Source organism: Oreochromis aureus, linkage group 15 (genome assembly GCF_013358895.1).
Source record: "Oreochromis aureus strain Israel breed Guangdong linkage group 15, ZZ_aureus, whole genome shotgun sequence".
Classification (NCBI taxonomy): Eukaryota; Metazoa; Chordata; class Actinopteri; order Cichliformes; family Cichlidae; genus Oreochromis; species Oreochromis aureus.
This window is the reverse complement of record NC_052956.1, coordinates 21,661,064-21,677,167: the sequence shown is the minus strand read 5'-3', so window position 1 is coordinate 21,677,167 and position 16,104 is coordinate 21,661,064.

The following is a 16,104-nucleotide window of genomic DNA, read 5'->3' as shown; positions in this document are numbered from 1 at the left end:
AGTGTGGCCGATGTCTTTGAGTTTTTGAACAGTTTCAGAATGAGCTCCATTTGTTCTTCCCGCCAACCAGACATAGAATTTTTTCCACAAAACTAAAGATGAAAGAAAAAGAAATTTAAGTACGTTATTCACCTGTAACATCATTTTGTACTACTTGAGCCAGATGAAGGTGAAAGAAATAACAAAATGATATCATCTATCAGTGGCTTTTTACATGGACTATTAAGGGTGCTGATTAGGATCTCCCCAAATGTGCTGAAACTACTGGAGTAATCACAAAGCAGTGACTCAGCTGCAGTGCTTTCATTTTAATTGGGTAGTGTAAATGACCACGGCAGACCTGGTGACATTAACATGCTTTGCATCCTTTATTGACACACACAGAGCTGCAGCTCTCCCGCTGCCAGCTCAACATAACCAACAACAACACCATCACAGGACCCAGTGCTATGCTTAAGTCGGCGGGGCATGATTGCAGATGCACCGCAGGCCACGCCCCGCCACAGGTAGTTTCAGTTATAACAGAAAATGAAAGTGAATTAAAACACGGTGTGTCTTCTTCTTTTCTTCTTTATTTATTTTGATTTTTGTTTGGTTATTGAAGCTCTTCATAATTATCATGGTAGAAGTATCAATAAATGATGTTTTATAATCACCAAATGCAGTTTAATGAATTTAACAAATGCAGTCTTGACAAATCAACTTGTTTTCTCACCTTGTTCCTGTTCCATGTCTCTAAGAAGGATCAAGAAACAAAAAGGAACATTTTTCAGCATAATTAGACAGAAGGTGAATATGCATCACGAGCTCTCTTTAGTAGCAGCTGCCCTACAAAAACTTTCAATGGTATAGATGTTTGAAAAAAATACCCAAGAGATACTAATCTGCATTATTATTCAGTTCAGTTCAGTGAGAAGATGAAAGAACTTAAATGCACCACCAAACGATGCAGGAAATCAATCCTGTCTGTCCAACTCCTCCTTCTAAAGCACAAGTACGCACTGCAAAACAGCCTTACTATCTGCACAGCCACTACAGGGAAAACAACAAAGTCCAGTATGTCAACCATATACATGTAATTTAATATTTAATACTTTAGTATTCATAATAAAAGCTATTTGCACTTATTAGAGTTTTTGTTATATTTTATAACTTTGTAATATATAGTATTGTTTAATTTAGTTAAGTTAGTTACTGTTTTTACTGTCTTGGATCAACTGTGACCGCATAATTTCCTCAATAAAATACGATTGTGATTTATCTCTAATCTCTATTATTACATTGCATGGTAGAGAATAAGTAGTTCACAGCATCATGGGGTGAAAAAAGAATGTAAAAGGTTACTTACAAAAGAGCTTGATAATTACTGTGAATCTCTGGCATAGCTTTCCTCAGACTGCAGTAAAATGAAAGTCATGGTCACTGCAAAGCTTTCACTTTCACAAGTGCAGACTGCCACCCACTCATCCATCCACCATCTGTTTTTTTCCCTTACTTTTTTTTAAATGCTGAACACTGGGAAATCTCCCAAACACAGACATGTTTTTAGAACACTAAAGATGAAAAAGCTTAATTTGAAAAAGGTCAATTGGAGCATAATATTGCATCCCATCACAGTACTTCAGTCAGATGATTTCATTTGATATCAGTGGCTTTTTTTTAAGCGAGCTACAAAGTGCGTTGGATACAAGCCCCCAAAATGAGCTAAAATCACAGAAATAATTATGAAGGACTGTGTTGGAGTGATTTTGATAAAAGTTGTCATTGTTGTGCTTAAAACTGTAAACCTTGTCCTGAACTGCATGTTCAGATATTTTTCTGTCCCTCCCCGACATCTAGGATGGTGGGGGTTGGTATTAGCTATAGTGTTTAATTGCAGACACATTGCATGTCAAAGTTCTGGTTTCGTTCTTACTAAGGAATGATTACTTCCTGCCATTTATGGGCTCACCTGTGCTTGTATATGGTTTATCTTTAAAGGAGTTAAGCCATATACGAGGGGTGAGGGGAGATGACCCCTTTATGACTAGAGATGTTGTTAAACGGCTGTAACCACATATGACAGAAACATATAACAGGAAGTCACATATACAGATGTCACGTACACACACACGTACACATACATATGCTCACACGTGCATACTGTCACACACACAGTGCCTTAACCCTTACCTGACACCATATGGGTTTTACAGTGGTGTGTTTCTGTAACAGTTTTCACTGAATAAAAGGCTTTGAGGGGATGATGTTTTTTGTAAATTGGCTGGGATCAGGTGGGGAGTTTGTAGCTCCAAGATCCTGACCAGACTGGCTTCTCTTGTTAAGTTAAAATGGACTGAGCTCTGAGTGTCTTGCTTTGTTCCCGGGGATAAGTCTCTGAGTCAGCGAGGCCAGCGAGTGCAGACCTAGCAGACTGACTCCGCTGAAGTACTTTCACTTTATATGTTTCACTTACTTTCACTTATTAAAGATAATTGAACTGAGGCAAAACAGAGTGTGCCTTTTCCCTTTCTTACTCTGCATATATTTTAATCCCCCCTTTTAACAGTAGAATATTACAATGTCTCTCCTATTTCTACATCTTCAGCATTACTGATGAGACAAAAACTCCAGTTATTAATGATTCATTATTTACTCTATAAGGTACCGAGCTTTAACCAACATTTCAAAAAATAACAGACTGAATTTCTATTTGTCATTTTAATGAATTCTCAAATAATAGAGTGATAAAAAAAAGTATCTGATTTGGTTATGAAAACACTAAAACCATATAGAGAGACTGTATTGATCTGACCATAATAGAAGAAAAACTCATACTGGATGTCAATCTATCTAACCAACATAAGATAGAAAAACCTTTATAAAGTGAATATCATAAATGTATCTGTGACTCTGGTCTGTAAGTTAGAGTTTACTTATACTTATTATTAGAAATAAATACAGATCGGATACACAAATCTGAAGGATTTATATTTATCCTTGACAAAACAGTATATGTAATCTCAATAACATGATCAGCACAAAGCAGTATCATTTACATGGAACTTTGTTTCTGTTTAAAATGTCATGAGACTAATTCACGCTCATATCTCCTCACTTAAACTCACATTTCTCCATGAACCTTGATGGGGAAAAAAACAGTTGTTTGGGCTTCTCAATAGACTCTGCAATACCCATTACGACCACTGGGAGGCAGTGTTGTAAAAAATGAAGTCAGTCCAAAACACAAGCTTCACATGACACTAAGAGATGAGGTGGGAAAAATGCAAGATTCCCCACCCAACAACTCAGCTGCTGGAGAGAGACAAGTGACATAAATTGTATTTCCAAAATTAGCTGCTGGGTCAAACATGAGCTGCCATGATGTCACTGACTGGTTAAAGATATGTTATGTTAAAGTCTAAATGTGTGCATTTTCAAACAACGTCCATCATGTCTCACTGTTTTGAAGTGAGAGTTGATGGACAAGAGTTGGCTCTGAATGAGAAACACATGCTCATATCCCATAAACAAGTGCTATTTTACTAATTTCAAGTCGGCCTAAAGTTTGTTAGGCCAACATAAAAGTATTGGGTCTCCACTGAGAGTCACAAAAAATGAACAGGCTGTTCACAGAGATCCTCACCATCAGACTGACCCAAATATGATCTTCTACTTTGTGTATGCGTATAAAAATGTTTTTGTACACACAGGCATTTTAACATATTTTAATAAGATCAACACTGATCAGTAAATCAGGAATATAAAACAGGACAAATAAATATTTAGCAATATTTTAAATCTGAGTCATCTCACACGCTATGTGTCATTTACTGTTTACCTCATGATGAAGGTGTGGAGCATCCACAACTATGTGTCCAAAACAAGTCAATGAGCCAATGAAGCTCATTTCTGTACGACGACGGCCTTAATGAAGAGAACGTTGTTAATGACTCAGACACACAGAATTCAGTCAAACTGTTTATCAAAGGGAAAGTGTGATTTTTAGGACACTTGAACCTAAAATTTGCTCGTATATTAGACCTTTGACTGGGCTGACCCCAGTACTGAGCACCTTGTGTAGTAAAGTGAAATGTTCTCTTTTCCAGGTGCATTAGGAGACTGAGCTATAACAAACTGTTATTGTTCTTTTTCCCAGTTGTTTTTCTTGTTTGTTAGAGTTTTATGGTGGGATGGAAACTGAATTCTAGAGAAAAACAAGGGCAAATAAACATTTGTTATCATCTGTCTTCATGAGAAGTACACCAAAAAAAAAGCAATGCATGATGTGTATCAGGTCAGCACTAAAGGGTTAAAACTCCAGAACTCTGCTGTGGCAGTGGTGAGCCGTGCTGCCCATTGATGATAAATAAGACAGTAACTGATGTTATACTCCATATTACTTTTTAGTTTTATCTTTAATTATGTCTCTTTGTATTGGCTGTATGACAATAAGACTGAACCAAAGATAAACAGAAAATATATGTGATTAATATTATTGCTTGTTTTGCATCAGAATTAGTGGCTATTATTCAAATTACATCAAAAAAACAAGATAAAATGATCTACTTGTTAGGTTTTGTATTGTGATTGTCATTTATGCTTAGAAATATCTACCCATATATGCTTAGAGGTGTATAATCGATTCTGTAGTGATAGGATGTGTGATCTTTAGTAGGCTGTAAAAGGCTTTGTGTGACTTTCACACCCACATTTTAGGAGCATGGGAGAGGTCGTACCTTGTCTTATTGTTTTATGGTAGGATAAACTGTTTTAGTCTAAGTGCCTTTTGTTTAGATGGACGGCTCTGGGGAGTCTTCCTGGGGTCACAGTTTGACCCCCACACACAGATACACACATGCACATACACACACACACACAAGGTATTCTTTGTTCACATGCATACCTATGTAAGATGTCATATGTTAATGAACCTATGCATATTCATGTAACCACAATAAAAGAGCAGTGTTACGGGAGAGCGGACGAGAGCAACTGGGGTCAAGCGAAGGAACGGCGTTTGTTTGGTTCTCTCCTGTGCATGTAAAACATAAAGAACTTGCCTACTCGTGTCTTGCTTGCTGTGTAATTAAATTGTCTTCAACGTTCCAGCGAATAGGTTCAAGCTACAAACCTATCACTACTATGTGTTGAAAATGATGGGAAACCTAAAGACACTTCAGTCTAATCCTCATCGATGCGTTAACCATTTATCTGTTAGAGTTTTAGCTGGTCATCATGAAAGCTCCAGAGCTCTGCTGCTGTTGTACCCACACGCTCACGAAACACTTCCCCTTCACTTCTCAGAAATAAATGATTTCAGAGGTGCAATGAGGAAGCAGCAGGTCTCTGACCACTAACACACCTCATCTGTGTTCTTATCTAGCTGCTGCTAGAATGCTACAAATTGAACTTTGTAACTATAAAATATAAATAGATGAAATATAATTAAAGATTAAATATAAAAGTTAATAAATATTGAAAACGTTTTAAATCATTTGATATCTACATTAAAAGAGAGATACAGATATAGATGCTTAAACACTATGAACTGGATTAATTCAGCAAGAGGAGGGAAAAGGAGTGATGTCACTATGAGGAAGTGAGCAGGAAGTTGATGCTGTATTCATCTCTGAGACTGTCTCATTAGTGAACGTGAGAGCAAGAACAGAGACTGAGAGAGACAGAGAAACACGATGGCTGCATTCACATGGATTCAAATGTCTTCATTACTGATACTGATGCTTCAGTTTAAAGGTAAGTGTACAAACACATTCAATTAATAAACTGCATTATTAACAGAGACTTAGAGACTTTGACATTGTGCAGTTTCTTGCACAGCAAAATTGGACCACAAAGTTGCAAACGTAAAGAAGAGAAAACAATATACAACGGGGGGAGGGGGGGCAAAATATATGTATAAATATATGTGAGTAAACTATATGCATGGTGTATGCGTAATATACATGGTGTATGCATAAGAAACATTGAAACAGAAACATTGTGGGGCTCTTTACAAGGGCAGTTATATAATATAATAAATAAATAAGGGTGGAGGGGCTATGGTCATTTAGGGTGGGGATGGTAATTCCACCAAGAACAAAATATTGCACAAGACCAAAAATATTGCACATACCAAAGATATTGCACAGAACATGGAAAGACTGAGATATCGCACATAGTTGATCAGTAGCAGCGTCACAGTGGATGTGTTGGAGAAGTCTGTTCCATTAAGAGTTCTGACAGCCCACGGGAAGAAGCTGTTCTTTAGTCTGTTGGTTTTGCACCTGATGGATCTGAACCTTTATCCAGAGGGCAGGATGTTGAAGAGGTGGTGGTTAGGATGGAGGTGGTCCTTTAAAATTGCTCTGGCTCTGGAGAGACATCTTGAGCTGGCAATTAAGTCCAGGGTGGAGAGTGGACAGCCGATCACCTTCTCTGCAGTTCTGATGACCCTCTGTAGTCTCTTCTTGTCGGCTGTTGTGCAGCCAGCGTACTACACAGGAATGGCGTGAACCAGCGCACTCTCGATAGTGGCACGGGGAGGGGAATCGGTTCTTGTTTTGCGGAAGTCCATGACCACTTCCTTTGTTTTCTTGGTGTTTAGGGTGAGGTTATTGTAGTTACACCATTCTGACAGTTGCTGGACCTCATCTCTGTAGGCGGTGTCATCATCATTGGTGATGTCTAAGGAGCTTGGAAAGAAAAGCGTCTGGGCTTCTTTAAGTTGCTTGAAGACGTTTCACTTCTCATCTGAGAAGCTTCTTCAGTTCTAAGGTCAAATGGTGGAGAGTCCCAGATTTAAACCCAGTGGGAGTTTCACCCCCAAAGAGGGACAAAGGACCCCCTGATGATCCTCTACCTAATCACATGAGCCAAGGTGTGAAATCGGGTGTGGGTCACAATCAGCCAGGGTTTCGGGTGAGCTCATTGTGAAACCCCGGCACCACACTATCATGTGATTTCCTGAGGTCAGATGGCCCAGGATGTGAGTGGGCGTTAAGGCGTCTGGGAAGGGATCTCAAAACTGGATTATAGATGGCAGACAGTTGGTGTCGTAAACCACCACCTCTGTTCAAAGATGGTCGCTCACAGTGGACATAGATGGCTTCTTTCACTCCTCTTTCAAACCATCTGTCCTCTCTGTCCAAAATGTGAACGTTGGCATCCTTGAAAGAGTGACCTTTGTCCTTTAGATGCAGATGGACCGCTGAGTCTTGTCCCGTGGAGGTGGCTCTTCTATGTTGTGCCATGTGCTTGTGAAGTGGCTGTTTGGTCTCTCCAATGTAGAGGTCTGGGCATTCCTTGCTGCACTATACAGCATACACTACATTGTTAAGTTTGTGTTTAGGAGTTTTGTCTTTGGGGTGAACCAGTTTTTGTCTGAGTGTGTTGCGTGATTGTGAACCGTCTGTGAGAAAGTTTTTGATCCATGCACATGTGGCGGGGGGGAAGTCCAAGTTTACCATCTTGTCTATAAGAATGTCTGGGATGATGGTATTGAAGGCCGAGCTGAAATCAATGAAGAGCATCCTTATTGATGTCCCAGGATTCTCCAGGTGATACATAGCGGAGTGGAGGGCGGTGGAAATTGTATCCTCTGTGGAACTCTTTGCCTTATAGGCAAACTGGTGGAGGTCGAAGCTGGGTGGGAGGCAGTCCTTTCTGTGCTTTAGGACCGGCTTCTCGAAGCACTTTGAAACCACTGGAGTCAGTGCGATGGGTCTGTAGTCACTGAAGCTACTGATGGTGGTGGACTTCGGGACTGGGACTATTGTTGCAGATTTCAGGCAGTGAGGGACAGTGGCATGTGTCAGGGAGAAGTTGAATAGTCTGGTGAGCACAGGAGCCAGCTGGTGGGCGCAGGTTTTGAGCACTCTACCAGGTATTCGGTCAGGGCCAGCAGCTTCCCTCTGATTTACTGCTCTGATGTTGTTGGAGGCTAAATGTGTGGGGGCTGTGCTCAGAGGAGGCTGTGGGGGTGACTGCAGTTTTCTCAAAGCGGGCAAAGAAGTGGTTAGTTCCTCTGCTGATGAGATGTCCATATTATCTATATTTGTCCCATTGCCTTTGTAATTGGTGATGTGCCTCACGCCTTGCCATACCTTTCTGGAGTTGTTATCAGAGAGGTGATCTGATAGCTTGTTTGAATAGAGTTATTTATTTTCCTTTTAACTGAGGAAGTCATGATCTACTTTTAACTTTTTGACTTGAGTTGACTCTCGGAAACTAAAGTTGAAACTTCAGTCATTCGTGGATTTCAGTAGAACTCTTTGAACTTGGGCAGAATAAAGAAGTCAAACCTAAATCAGACAGACTGAGTCTTTCTGCAGACTGTTCTCTGGTTATAAAGAAGGTCACAGATCAGGATGTTGGTCGTTACACCTGCAGACAGTTCAAAACAGCAACAGGATCACAAGAAGGTCCAGACTTTAAGATTCATCTGTCTGTTATTAACAGTGAGTATTTACATCTTAATGTTTTCAGCTCAAACTGTCCTGTTAGAACAACAAACTGAAACACCACAATAATTATGGTAAATGGACTGATTCTTATATAGCGCTTTTCTACTCTCCCGGAGTACTCAAAGCGCTGCATACAACATGCCTCATTCACCCATTCACGCAAGCACTTCTAAACTTAAGTGCAAATTATAACTACATTCACACTCCGATGAATGCATCGGAGGGCAATTTGGGGTTAGTATCTTGCCCAAGGACACTTGACATGCAGACTGGGGAAGCCTAGGATCGAACCACCAACCTTCTGATCAGTAGCTGATCTGCTCTACCACCTGAGCCAGAGCCACAGCCACCCCCTGTGGGTGGCTGTGGCTGATGATCACAGTGATGAAGTTCATTTTTCTATTGTTGCTTTTCTCTTACAATATCTCCATCTTCACCAGTGTATGTACATGAGAACAATGATAAAGCATCTTGAACAGCTCTGTGTTGACATATGAACACTGTAGACTCACAGTTGAGTGGCTGTATGAAGATAAAGAGAACATATCCTCAGACATGAGACATCATCAAAAATGAGACTTGTTAGACTGTTAAACATCTCACCACTGTTTCCTCTCTGTTGTTGTTCACTTACTTTCAAGTCTTTTCTTACTGTTGGTGTCTTTAATGTTGTTATTGTATTTCTTTAGGTGAAGATGTTACAACAACCAAATCAACAAAAACCAACAATTAAACCAACATTAAAAACAACAAACATATGGACAATGAAAGAGGGAGTAAAGACATCAGAAGGGACACTGACAGCGCCATCAAATAATCAGTCAGGAGGTAGAGACGAATCGTTTACTGAAGTCTGATGTCTGAAGACTGACTCTGGGGTTTGGCTGGAGAGTTCCTTTCGTTCACTTTTATTAAACAAGTTAAAATGTTTAATGATTTGAAATGTTCACAGTTTTTAAGTATTACAAATGTTTAACAATTCAATTCAATTCAATTTTATTTATATAGCGCCAAATCACAACAGAAGTCTCCTCAAGGCGCTTTATATTGTACAGTAGATAGCACAATAATACATACAGAGAAAAACTCAACAATCATATGACCCCCGATGAGCAAGCACTTTGGCGACAGTGGGAAGGAAAAACTCCCTTTTAACAGGAAGAAACCTCCGGCAGAACCAGGCTCAGGGAGGGGCAGCCATCTGCTGCGACCGGTTGGGGTGAGAGAAGGAAAACAGGATAAAGACATGCTGTGGAAGAGAGACAGAGATTAATAACAGATATGATTCGATGCAGAGAGGTCTATTAACACATAGTGAGTGAGAAAGGTGACTGGAAAAAAAAACTCAATGCATCATGGGAATCCCCGGCAGCCTACGTCTATTGCAGCATAACTAAGGGAGGATTCAGGGTCACCTGGTCCAGCCCTAACTATATGCTTTAGCAAAAAGGAAAGTATGGAATGTACAATAACATTGTACATTATTTGAAGCTTATATTGATAATAACAAATAACAAAGATTAGTGATGGTTACAAAACCCTGAATTTATATTAATATTTACAGTTGTATTGTTTCCATGAAAGAGAAAAAAATGAAATATTATTATTAATATATTTTTAAACACATTTACATGATTTACTTTTCATTGTTGGTGTTTATTTAGAATAAAGAATAAATACTGTAGCTAGAAACTCCACAGTCTAAAAACACATTCAATTGTCATCACTAAATGTTAGAAAACTGACTGTTTTTATCACCTTTGAAATCTTTTGAGTTTTGCACTGAACAAAAAGTTGAAGCCAAAATGTTTTTATTATTTTCAGATTGTCTGTATTTGTTGAGATGCATCATTGTGTCTGTGGGTTTAGCAGCACTCTTAATATCTGTTGTTACAGTCAACATGTGGACAAAAACTAAAGGTGAGAACGTTCACAGATGAAACTTTTACACATAAAAAGCTTTGAGTTTTACGGTTTGCTGTATACACTTTTTTTTCATTTCAGGAAACAAAACTCAGCTTGAAGAGAAAACTGTGAGTCTGAACACTCAATATTCCTCTATAACTTTTATTTGTTACTGTTACGGGCGCCAGAACTAGAGGAAATCTGGATCGACAGCAAGTGACCCACAGGCTAGGGAGCAGTGCATATTTGGTTTTATAAAAACTGTGGATTACTAGAGAGGACACCAAGGCTAGCATCTTGCTAAGGCCAGAACTCATTTATTTCATAGCTACAATTCACACATTCTCTCATGTAAACAGTACAAATCAAATTAATCCCAATTACTTTTAAAATAAAATACATTTCATTAACAAAAATCAATAAAGATATATAAAGCATTCTTTCAAAACCAAAATAAATGTAAATGAATTCAGATAATTTAACCTATATTCACATTTATTTCTGAGCTGAAGGGCTTGAAGAGCACCATCTACTGACATAATGAGGTATAGAACAGGTCACAATAATAATAATTTAAAAAATAAAAATAGAATAGGGGAATCTTTCTTTTCCAAAATGTAAACATGTACCAATTTTTGGAAAAAAAAATAACTTATAAACTTATTTTAACAAAAACCAAGAAAAAAAGACTTTTATTCAGTCACTGGTTCCTTTTCAGTATCATTTTAAATGTTTCAATCCCAGTTTTGTTTTCTGTTTTTTTGCAGTACCAAAATCAAGCGTCACCTTTCTTTATGCATAGACAAAAACTAAAGGTGAGGAGATGGAAGTGTTCAAATGATTTTTTTTAATGTACAATTACAGGTAACACACTGAGCTACTGTCATGGCCTCTCTCTGTCATGTCCTAACACAGTGGTTCCCAAAGTGTGGGGCCCAGAGCTATTGCAGGGGGGGACGCGGCATGAAAAGGGAAAAAAAACAAAAACAAAAACAACGCTTGGACACTGCTAGCACGGGGCGCCCACACAAACGCAAAGCAGGAGATGAAGCATTGCTGAATATGTTTCCAAACCAACTTCATTCTAAGCCAAAGACTAGAAAATATGGTGAAGCATATCTTCCCTTTGGTTTCACCTGCACAAGTGCTGAGGTAGGTCTCCCTGCAGAATTAGTTTTCCCTGCATCGGGAGCAGCGCTGGGCTGTTCAAATCACGGACAAACAGTATCCCACAGTTGTTTATGTTTTTGAACCCATTTTGTAGAAGGTTTTTTTGAAAAATGTATTGATCGCAATGTTGAACATTATTACACAGGAAAAAAAAACAACTACATGTAAAATAATTACACCGTGATGCCTCTGCCTTTCTAAATGCAGGGACAGTAATGGCCTGTATATGTAAGCGTGTAAAACCTGCAGAGTCAGATTAACAGTATTTTGTCTCTATCTGCCATTCACCTCATGTAAACAATAACGTGGCGCACAGTGTGACGTGAAAAAGCCACATACCTTTGACATTGCGTGACAAACTCTGTATTCCTTGTCCACAGGTAAACGCAAAAAAAAAGGAGTTTTAAAAAATCTCCGTTCCCGGTGATTCGATACGCCGTTTACATGTGCCCGAAACAGCTGCGTGTTCAAAAATACCCGTGTAGGTGCGGACGGAGCGTAAAAGAGTTGGTAGTTTATTTTCTTACTACCTGTAATTTATTGCAGATTATTTGTATTTGCTTAATTGTTTTAAAAATGTTTGAGGTGTGAAATAAACCGCAATGGAGCAAAATATGGGTGTGTGTGGTTGAAGGATGTGTTTGTGCGTGTGCGTGCGCGTGCGCGCGTGCACGCGCGGGGGTGGGGGGGCGCGAACATTTTTCTTGTTAAACAAGGGGGGCCCAGCAAAAAAAGTTTGGGAACCACTGTCCTAACAAATAAATTCATAAACCTTTGTTTTTCAGTGCAACACTTCCACCTACTGGTGCAGAGGCTACAGAAATGTTGGACAGATGAGAAAGGAGAGAGTGCAGCAGGATGCTTATGATGCGTGGTGAAAGAACAATTTTTTACCCCTCAATAGCAAAATACTGATGGGGTATTGTTGTCAGCCTGCTGGATGTTAAGGCCTCTGTCACATGAGGAGGATACAGAGCCATTTTCCAACTGCTATCAGGCTGATGAGTAAACTGTGACCTGATTATTTATCATTATATTGACAGATGTGTTCATTTTGGTGCTTTGCACATATATAAAATATGCTGTTTTATTGTGTTTCTTTTATTGTGATCAGCAAAACAAATGTTTTTCACCTATCTTTAACTATTGCAAATCAGTCAAAAAACTGAATGTGAATGAGTGGATTCCCATTCATTTCCTTTTTTAAAAAAAAACAAACAAAAACCAACAAAATAATCAGACATTCATTTCCTATGGTGGTCACTTTTGACCGGGAACACCACAGATGTAACAAGGTTGATTAAAACTCTCAAAATCAAAAAAACTCTCAAAAAGAGGTGATCATCACTTTTATATGTTCAAGTGCATAGTGTGGAGGATGTCATAAGGCCTTGAGGCAATCAGATGTAAAACACAATATTTATGAGTGTTTTAAGCTGTAAATCGTCAGATTTGACCCGAACATGAAAGGAAGGTTTTAATGACAAATAGTGTTTTCTTATAGTCATTTGGTGATGATGATGGTGGCAACACTATGACTTACATCACTGTGAAAGCTTCCTCCTCTACCTCTGAAGTTTCCACTGATCCCACTGACCACATTATCTACAGCTACTTCATTTAGACTCTTTTTCTCCAATTGATCTTTCTGAGTTAACATCAATAATTACTTCCTCCAAACCATCAACGTGTCTTTTAGACCCCATTCCTACAAGACTGCTTAAAGAAGTCCTGCCATTAATTATTGCTTCAATCTTAAATATGATCAACCTATCTCTAATAATCGGCTACTACAGGCCTTCAAGCTGGCTGTAGTTAAACCGTTGCTTAAAAAGCCATCTCTAGACCCAGCGGTCTTAGCTAATTATTGGCTAATCTCCAACCAACCTTTCATATCAGAAATTCTTGAAAGAGTAGTTGTCAAACAGCTAACAGATGATCTGCAGAGGAATGGCTTATTTGAAGAGTTTCAGTCAGGTTTCAGAGCTCATCACAGCACAGAAACAGCTTTAGTGAAGGTTACAAATGATCTTCTTATGGCCTCTGACAGTGAACTCATCTCTGTGCTTGTCCTGCTAGACCTCAGTGTGGCTTTCAATACTGTTGACCATAATATCCTATTAAAACGATTAGAGCATTACAGGTACTGCCTTGCAGTGGTTTATATCTATCTAATAGACTCCAATTTGCTCATGTAAATGCAGAGTCCTCTTCACACACTGAAGTTCAACAGGGTTCAGTGCTTGGACCAATTCTGTTTACATTATACATGCTTCCCTTGGGCAGTATTGTAACATGGTAGACTAATGTGCCTGTATTAATTCATCTCCATATTATTGTGTGATGTTGTACTGGGTTTGGAGTGGTTGTGTGTGTGTCACATTTCTGGTGAGCCAATGACTGTAATGGGGTTGGACTAATTAGAGGCAGGTGTACTTGATTGCACTGATGCACGCGTCTACTTATAGCCCACACTACAAACACTGCTGTGTTATTTTGTCTCTCTGTGCAGGCCAGGGCCTATTGTATACCGCAGCCTAAAGGCAGCTGAGTTGCAGACCCTGGAGTGACCACTGGCTTTCTACTTACAGGGTGGTGGGTCTCAGAGGACAACCGATAACCCTGTTGAAGTCAATGTGTGGAGTGCAACTGGCTTTGTGACATAGCTGGCTCTGGCCTTGGACTGTGTGTTTTTACTTGATCCGCAAATGGGACACTGGACTGTTTTTTTTTCTTTTACCTTTTGATTATTGTGTTAATAAATTATCTTTTAGAATTTTGACTGTCATCTTTTTGGCCACAGCTGTGATGGTTGGTCAGACCTAGAATCTTTATGTGTGTGCTACATATACATCAGGAAAATGTTTTATTGTTTTATTTTGCTGCCTTGCCCCTCTAAATCTTTATGCAACTAGTTGCTCCCTCCTTCTTCCTTCCTGTCTTCTTTCAGCAGCCCCTTCAGCTGTCAGCCCAGTACATACTCTGCCTTTTTGTCTCCAAACTGCTGAACCTCAGCTGTCCCTCAGATATACTCATTTCCAATCCTGTCCAAACTGGCCACACTCAGTGAAAATCTTATTTCTGCCAGCTCCAGATTGGCTTCCTGCCTTTTTGTCAGTGCTACTGTCCAAACCATATATCATGTTACTAACATCGTGTAAACCTTCTTTCATTTTTTTAAAAAAATTGTTATTCCTTGTTTCCTTGTTATTCCTGCTACTTACCTCCACCCTGCCTCCATTTTCTTCTTTACCTCTCTTGTGCTTTGAATGGTTAACCCTGGATATTTAAACTCATACTACCTCTGCTCCATGCATCTTCATCCTTCAAAATATAGTTAACGCAGCTTAAGTAAAACTATTCTGCAGAATCATCATTGTATTCCCGAATCACAATTATAGACTCATTAACATGTAAACCACTTTGTTGCTGCACCTTCAGTTAACTTCAATTGCATATCTGCATCTACAACCGCATTTCCAAAAACATTTGATACACTGTGTAAAATGTAAATAAATAATAATGCAATGATTTGTACATTTCATAACACCATATTTTGCAAACAATTTGTTTAATTTCTTGCCAACAATAACAAGAAAAACATTTTCATTAAAAAAGACTTTGAAGCAGAGGTAAAAGGGAGTAGACATAGCTGTACCCTATAAAGTGGTCAGTGAGTATATAAAAGCCTCCTATACACATCTCCTACTCAACATCTCCTTACAAATAAGAGTGCTGCGAGAGGGACCCGCCCCCAAGTCACAGGCTTTTTTACTGCTGATGCCTTCATGGTCTGCTTGAAAACTTTGTTATTTGTGAACACTGAAACATATGTGAACGATACCTTCACAAAGAATAATGAATCTGTATAAATATAGCTTCTCTGGTAAAAAAATTAGCAATGAAATGTTGCACTTGTGACTCACCTGTAACCCACCGCTGGATGTGTTGTTAAGAAAATGGACAGATCTGTGTCACAAGTTCCACTTTCTGTGTCCTTAAAGACAACTTCTTAGAAGCTCCACAAGGCATCAGTCATGTAGGTTTCAGAAATGATCAGTAGCTGACTTTCTACTCCACACAAACACCCCACCAGCTGATTTCTATTTTTCTCTTTTCCCTCCTCTGTAGTTGAGCGTTATTGTTCAGTGAGCTCATGCTGTGCTCGGTTGGAATTAAATGTTGTTCATCATGATTCACAACTGAGAAACACTGACAGAGAAAACTGATGCTTAGCATTCTGTAATTACCATATTTTTACATGGTGTCATTTGTATGAGCTAAATTCCATCTGCTTATGTCTACTGAGTAATTTTATCAAATAAAAATAAGACTTGAAAGTAGTTTTAACTTTAAGGATCAAATTTTTGAAACTGAAGGTAAATTCTTCAGCCATCATAAAAAAAACAAAATAAAACAAAACAAAAAACAAACAAAAAGAACTGTACTAATGACAAATTAATAGAAAAAACAATAAAGTGTCTCAGTAATGTGTCTGGTTCAATTGCATTTTCCTAGTCCAACAATTTTTAGAAACAATAATCAAAAACTTGGATATGAATGAAATGGCTTATTTTCCACCATG